The sequence below is a fragment of the Capricornis sumatraensis genome, chromosome 6 (genome assembly GCF_032405125.1).
Source record: "Capricornis sumatraensis isolate serow.1 chromosome 6, serow.2, whole genome shotgun sequence".
NCBI lineage: Eukaryota > Metazoa > Chordata > Mammalia > Artiodactyla > Bovidae > Capricornis > Capricornis sumatraensis.
The window spans coordinates 111,875,675-111,883,562 of record NC_091074.1 but is presented as its reverse complement, the minus strand read 5'-3'; the positions used below and the strand labels follow the sequence as shown (position 1 = coordinate 111,883,562).

The 7,888-nt window shown below is 49.4% G+C and overlaps 1 non-coding gene across 1 annotated transcript; it reads right to left on the bottom strand.

The window, feature by feature from the left end:
* Positions 1 to 4,805: 4,805 nt before the first annotated feature.
* On the bottom strand, positions 4,806 to 4,877 carry TRNAH-GUG (transfer RNA histidin (anticodon GUG)). The gene has a single exon. It is a non-coding gene; the product is annotated as a tRNA-His (tRNA).
* Between the last annotated feature and the right edge of the window lie 3,011 nt (positions 4,878 to 7,888).

Sequence of the window (7,888 nt, the reverse complement as noted above, 5' to 3'; positions counted from 1 at the left end):
GAATTCCATAGCATGAGTTCTCCTGATGTTTAAAAACCTCTCCAGCCTTCCACACATGCTTTCTCCTTAGCTCAAAAGCTAAATTAGAGTGGATTGCACTCTCCTCACTTTAGTAATTTAGATAAAAGTAAAATTTTGTCTGAGAGCAGAAGCAATTATAGCGCGGGTTTTGTGATTAACTTGATTAACACTGTTTCACTCTAAAAATGATCCCCCTCCCTTTGCCGCCGTACTGTAATCAGAGCGACGTCTTTCAACTCTGCTACAGCTGCTCTTTCTCCCCCTACTCCCCAAAAAGGAGTTTGACATAAATACTTATTAGGGAGGACTCTAGTCTCTGGCTGGAACATTTGAGCAAAGAGGGGGGAATTGTCTCTCTCCACATTAGCATCTGTAGCCCGTTAAAAGGCTGTCGCCAGCTACCCTGTTACTGACAAAGGTCCCAATTATGCAGCAATGAAATATACATACATGATCCAGGAGGGCTTATACATTTTTAATTTTTTTTCAAAGAGAGTACGTTCAGAGAAGACTCTAATTAGAGATTTCGTTTCTTTAAGAGGAAAATGATATGTGGTTTCAAGAAAAATTATTTGGGGTTAGTTATCACTGGGCCATTGTGAATCTTTCCAACCCTGGGGTTTTTGCTCCTAAGCTGGGTGCCGGGGCTGGCTGGGCACTTAGGGAAATACTGAGGTCTGCCTGTGGAGTTCTGAAGTTTGAATCCCAGGTGGGTTTGGGGTGTGGGGTTCCCTCTGCTCTGGGATGCTCCTGTGGATGCTCAGCATTCAGGCTCTCTTCTCTTCCCTCAGATTCAAAGACCAGCTTCCTACCGTCTCTGCCTAGTCCTTCCTGATCATCAGCTGCTGCTTCTGAAATCCCCGCTCTCAGCCAGGCGCTCCACGAATACTCTTGTTGAAGCAAACCTACCAGCCTAGAGGTAGGAGTGACTACTGCCCGCATCACAGCAGATCAAGAAATGAGCCTGGAGAGGCGGGGGGAAGGGCACTCGCCTGTCACATGGCTACTCAGTGGTGGAGTCGGATTTGATCCCACACACACTGGCTCCAGAACGCCTGCCTGCTCTCACTTGCTATCCAGATGCCTAGAGAATCACAGAGTGTTATAGTCCAGAGGGACTTTGGAGAAGAGCGAGCACCCCATTCAGCAGTGGAGGAACCCAAGACGCCAGGAGAGAAAGGACCTGTCTAGGGCCACAGATTCTTCAATATGAGATAGGCCCCACGGCCAGATTCCCCACCCCAACCTGCTCCCCTCCCATCAGGGCAGCTGTGTCCAGCCTGCTTCTGTACTGACCTCTGTAAACTGAATTGCTCCTTCTCCGACCCCAGCTTATTTGTAGAATCTCTAACTGCCCGTTGTGACTATGTGTGCTGTTCTAATTTGCTCAGTCGTGCCTGACTCTTTGCAACCCTATGGGCTGTAGCCCTTCAGGCTCCTCTGTCCATGGGATTCTCCAGACAAGAATACTGGGTGGGTTGCCATGCCCTCCGCCAGGGAATCTTCCTGACCCAGAGATGGAACAGGCAGGTTCTTTGCCACTAGCGCCATCTGGGAAGATAAAGCCTTAAGGGAGGTTGTTGTTTAGTTGCTCAGTCAAGTCCGACTCTTTGCGACCCAATGGACTACAGCATGACAGTCCTCCCTGTCCTTCAGTTCAGTGCAGTCGCTCAGTTGTGTCCAACTTTTTGCGACCCCATGAACCGCAGCACGCCAGGCCTCCCTGTCCATCACCAACTCCTGGAGTTCACTCAGACTCACGTCCATCGAGTCCGTGATGGCATCCAGCCATCTCATCCTCGGTCGTCCCCTTCTCCTCCTGCCCCCAATCCCTCCCAGCATCAGAGTCTTTTCCAATGAGTCAACTCTTCGCATGAGGTGTCCAAAGTACTGGAATTTCAGCTTTAGCATCATTCCTTCCAAAGAAATCCCAGGGTTGATCTCCTTCAGAATGGACTGGTTGGATCTCCCTGCAGTCCAAGGGACCCTCAAGAGTCTTCTCCAACACTATAGTTCAAAAGCATCAATTCTTCAGCGCTCAGCCCTCTTCACAGTCCAACTCTCACATCCATACATGACCACTGGAAAAACCATAGCCGTGACTAGACAGACCTTAGTCGACAAAGTAGTATTTCTGCTTTTGAATATACTATCTAGGTTGGTCATAACTTTTCTTCCAAGGAGTAAGCATCTTTTAATTTCATGGCTGCAGTCACCATCTGCAGTGAGTTTGGAGCCCCCCAAAATAAAAGTCTGACACTGTTTCCACTGTTTCCCCATCTATTTCCCATGAAGTGATGGGATCAGATGCCATGATCTTCATTTTCTGAATGTTGAGCTTTAAGCCAACTTTTTCACTCTCCACTTTCACTTTCATCAAGAGGCTTTTTAGCTCCTCTTCACTTTCTGCCATAAGGGTGGTGTCATCTGCATATCTGAGGTTACTGATATTTCTCCCAGCAATCTTGATTCCAGCTTGTGTTTATTCCAGTCCAGCGTTTCTCATGATGTACTCTGCATAGAAGTTAAATAAGCAGGGTGACAGTATACAGCCTTGATGTACTCCTTTTCCTATTTGGAACCAGTCTGTTGTTCCATGTCCAGTTCGAACTGTTGCTTCCTGACCTGCATACAGATTTCTCAAGAGGCAGGTTAGGTGGTCTGGTATTCCCATCTCTTTCAGAATTTTCCACAGTTTATTGTGATCCACACAGTCAAAGGCTTTGGCATAGTCAATAAAGCAGAAATAGATGTTTTTCTGGAACTCTCTTGCTTTTTCCATGATCCAGCAGATGTTGGCAATTTGATCTCTGGTTCCTCTGCGTTTTCTAAAACCAGCTTGAACATCAGGGAGTTCATGGTTCACGTATTGCTGAACCCTGGCTTGGAGAATTTTGAGCATTACTTTACTAGCATGTGAGATGAGTGCAATTGTGTGGTAGTTTGAGCACTCTTTGGCATTGCCTTTCTTTGGGACTGGAATGAAAACTGACCTTTTCCAGTCCTGTGGCCACTGCTGAGTTTTCCAAATTTGCTGGCATATTGAGTGCAGCACTTTCACAGCATCTTCTTTCAGGATTTGAAATAGCTCAACTGGAATTCCATCACCTCCACTAGCTTTGTTCATAGTGATCCTTTCTAAGGCCCACTTGACTTCCCATTCCAAGATGTCTGGCTCTAGATTAGTGATTACATCATCATGCTTATCTGGGTTGTGAAGATCTTTTTTGTACAGTTCTTCCATGTATTCTTGCCACCGCTTCTTAATATCTTCTGCTTCTGTTAAGTCCAGACCATTTCTGTCCTTTATCGAGCCCATCTTTGCATGAAATGTTCCCTTGGTATCTCTAATTTTCTTAAAGAGATCTCTAGTCTTTCCCATTCTGTTGTTTTCCTCTATTTCTTTTCATTGATCACTGAAGAAGGCATGCTTATCTCTTTTTGCTATTCTGACTGGTGTCTTTATAAGAAGAGGGAAAGAGGACTTCCCTGGTGGTATAGTGGGAAACATGTTCGATCGCTGGTCCAGGAAGATTCTACATGCCACAGAGCAACTAAGCCCATGAGCCACAACTACTGTGAGCCCTCAAGCTGGAACTCCTGAGGCCCAAGCGCCCTAGAGCCCATGCTCCACAATAAGAGAAGCCATCTCAGTGAGAAGAGCAGACCTCACTCGCCGCAGCTAGAGAAAGTCTGCACACAGCAACAAGGACTCAGTGCAGCCAAAAGTAAATAAATAAATCATTTTTTAAAAAAAAGAAGGGGAGACACCGGAAGTGGGCACACACAGAGGGAAGGTCGGATGAGGATACAACCAGAAAGACAACTGCAAGCCAGGAAGTGAGGCCTTATCAGAAACCACCTCTGCTGGCACCTTATTTGGGATTTTCAGCCTCCTGAACAGTGAGAACGTAAGTTTCTGTTGTTTAAGCCCCCCGGTCCCTGCCATTCTGCACAGCACCCTGAGCTGACTCAGCCTCTAAGACTTGCTTCCTTTACAGTCATCTGTTTGATGTGGATCAGAACCCGCAGAGGAGGAGGCCCCTTCTTCCAGCATCATAAGCTTCTCCTAAAGACGTGTTGGCTTCTGGGTCATCTCTGGAACCTTCCTAGGGTCCTCTGACACCCTTGTATGTACTAAAGTCCCAAACAATTCCCCTCTTCCAAGATCTCTGCAGTTTGTCCAGAGATTCTCACTGAAATCGGCTTCTTGCAAATTTCATGTCACTGACCGGCTCAGATTTTTCAGTGTATCTCCTTCATCACCTACTTATTCTCCGCATCAGCAACTGAATCTGGAACTCTAGAGCTCTCTCTACGCCTTTCTCACCCCCATACACAGTGGCAGTGTCTTCCCAGGAAAGGACAGAAGAAGTGATGTCTTGGCATATCAGTGAGAGGTACTCTGCAGCCAGACAGGGTTCAAGTCCCAGCTCAGTCCCCTTGTCAGCTGGGTAGCCTCTGCCAGGTTCCTTGACCTTTCTGGGCCTCGGTTTTTCCATCTATAAAGCAAGGATGATAATAATTGTGTGGACTTCATGGGGCTGAAGTTACATTGGGAATGTGTGGAAGGCATGTAGACCAAAACAGGGGTCTCCAAACTCTGCCTTGCGATCTGAGGTGGAGCTGCTATAACAATAATAGAAATTAAGTGAAAGTGAAGTTGCTCAGTCGTGTCCAACTCTTTGCGACCCCGTGGACTGTAGCCTACCAGGCTCCTCCATCCATGGGATTCTCCAGGCAAGAGTACTGGAGTGAGTTGCCATTTCCTTCTCCAGGGGATCTTCCCTACCCAGGGATTGAACCCGGGTCTCCTGCATCACGGGCAAACGCTTTAACCTCTGAGCCACCAGGGAAGGCCAGTAGAAATTAAGTGCACAATAAATGTAATGCTCTTAAATCATCCTGAAGCCATCCCTTTTCACCCCGGTCCATGGAAGAATTGCCTTCCAGGAAACCTGGTCCCGAAAGGCTGGGGATCGCTCTAGTCACCAGAGCACAGAGTAAACTCTCCATGTCAGCATGGCCATCGTTACGAAGTCCCTGTATAGGCTGAGCCTGAGCCGTGTGGAACAGTCCTTTTTTGGGTAAAGATGGTCACAAATCAGCAGTTTCATACATTCCAACCTCATTTCTATCAAGCACTCAATAGATGTTAGATGCTGTGCTTCAGAGGCTTCCTAGGTAGCTCAGTGGTAAAGAGTCCTACCAAAGGCAGGAGCCTTAAGGAGACATGGTTTGATCCCTCCGTCAGGAAGATCCCTGGAGGAGGAAATGGCAACCCACTCCGGTATTCTTGCCTGGGAAACCCCACGGACAGAGGAGCTAGGCGGGCTACAGTCCACGGGGTCGCAAAGAGTCAGACAAGACTGTGTAAGGAGAAAGAAGCTGGTTGTGCTTCACAGGCTCACGTGGGTAAGGGCGCACGGACTGAGGAACCAGGAGAGGGCGGCACCCACAGTGAACAGAGAACAGGGCAGGGATTTAAATCCAGGCCTCCTGGTTGTCAGCCTCCTGGGCACACAGGCGGTCACCCGCCAGTCGGAGCCATGTCTCTGAACCCCAAGTGCAGCTCTCCCTGCACCGCACCTCCCTCCTCACGCCAAGATGGACGCAGGCAGCCTGCGGCTGGAGAGATGGAGGCGAGCAGAATCCATCCTCCTCGTCTGTGTCCCACCATCCCGGAGGAGTCCGCAGGGGTCCACCTCCACCACAAGGGCCCTTTGGCTTCATCGGCCCCCTCCCATCCAGCCCTCAGCTGGCCTCCTGATTTCCCATCCTGTGCCACCAGCTTCCTTCCTGCCTTTCCTGGGGCGGGCTCAGGCCTGGCACCACTCCAGAACGGCTTAATCAGAATAAATCCCGAGAAAGCACATGTATTATTTATTCTAGCAAAGGTTAAATAATTTGATGAATTTCTCAGGACGCTGCCGGAATGCTGATGGCCTCTTGGAAAAAAATACACACACGCACATACATAAACAACAAAAAAAAACAATAACAAATTTTCCTCTCTCTCTCTCTCCACACACACACACACACACACACACACACACACACACACACACACACACACTCGGTAGCTATTGTCGCTTGCCCCATGGCTCACACTGGAGACGGAGTGGGCAGCCCTCCACGACACTGGCACTGGGGCCGGGACGAGACGTAGATTTTCTTCCTCACTGACGAGATGACAGCTCCGCCCCCAGCCTCGCTGGTGTGATGCATTATCTGTAGCGGACTGTGCCTTTGATTTTGCAAATGGCCACGGAAAGCCTATTGATTTACAGGCCCAAATGATGGGCTTGCGTGAAGTAGGTTTGTTAAGGAGCTCCTTGCACTTGGGACTCTAGGGCTGTTGGGATCGAGGAAGGGGCTGTCAGGGAGATGGGAAGGCCTGGAGAGAAATCTCCGCCTGGAGATCGTGGGTGACGGGGTTCTTCTAGCCCGTGGCTGCCATGCCGTATTGGCTCACCTAAGCCAAGTGGGGAAAGCCAGGTAGAGATGACTCTGAGCACGTACTAGGCGTCCTTGTCCTCCTCCTTGTCCTCCGAGTCTCCCTCCCCTCCTCCCCTTCGTCCTCCCCTTCGTCCTCCTGCCTGTCATCAGGACTGCCATTGGCCTAGTACTTACAAGTGCCAAACTTGAGGCTGAGTGTTTTATGTTCATCACATCCTAAAAGTCTTCCAACAGCCCCAGTGAGTTGGGCACTTGCATTTAAATCTCCATTTCAGAGATAAATAGCCCCAGAGAGGTTTAGTAAGTTGGCCAAAGGGCACAGAACCAGTGGAAGAGCCAGCGTTCTCTGCTCCTCTGGGCACCAGGCTTTTATTCTCTCCTCTCTGCCATGTGGATGGAGCAGAAAGAGCTCAGGCTCTGAAGGCAGGTGACCGAGGGGGCACGCTCGCTGTGCACATGCAGCTCTCTGCCACTCATGCTCAGGCGGTGCCCGGCACAGCCTAAGCGCAGATGCACTGTTTACCACCATCATCCTCTCTGTTCTGCTTCTAATTAGTAGCCACACCCCCACTAACTTAGATAATGAGCCCTACTCGACAAACGCTCCTTTACCATGTGAATTCATTCAATACCTCGTCCCCAAACAACCCATGTTATGGACAAGGAAAAAGAGGTCTGGAAAAACCAGCTTCTGCTAATTTCAGAGCATCCCTCCAGGAGGCAGCAGAAGCGGGAGCGAAGGGCACTGTTCTTGGGTCACACGCACGGGGACAGAAATCATGGCTCTGGGCAATGTGGGGCAGGATCAGGCACTTGCAGCTCCAGCTCTCTGACCTTTACCTTCTCATTTTTAGTGGGAAAAAAAAAAAATGAGGGAAACACAACCTATGTCACAGGGTTGTTCCTGCCATGGCCCTGGCACCAGGCACTTTACAGACATTTTTAGACTTGATCCTGTGCCTGTGAAGCCTGGTGCCTGGTGCTCAGCACACAGCGGCTGTCACTATGCTCCAGCTGAGCTGTCTTCCCTGCCCGTGCTGAGCGTCTGCTGTCCTAAAAGGCAGCTCCCTCCCTCTGCCTCCTTTTGGCCCTGCCTCCTGTTTAACCCCATCATCCTGACACAACACAATGCCCTGCCTCACCCCATCCTCCCTTCGAAATGAAACCTGGTTCTAATTTTCTGCTCCAGTGTGGCCTCTTCTCTTTCACTTATCAATCCTTCGGACATGACCTGCAAGACCATCCCTTGGTTTGAGCCTACTGTCCTCAAGGGCACTGCTTCTGTTCCCCCTTATTGACTGCTCTGTTCCCTGGCAAAGGAAGAGTCTGTCTTCCTTTGACTTCCCTGGATGGCATGGGGATGGAGGTCAACAGAGCTTCTGTGGACGGAAACGGAGGCTTCATAAAC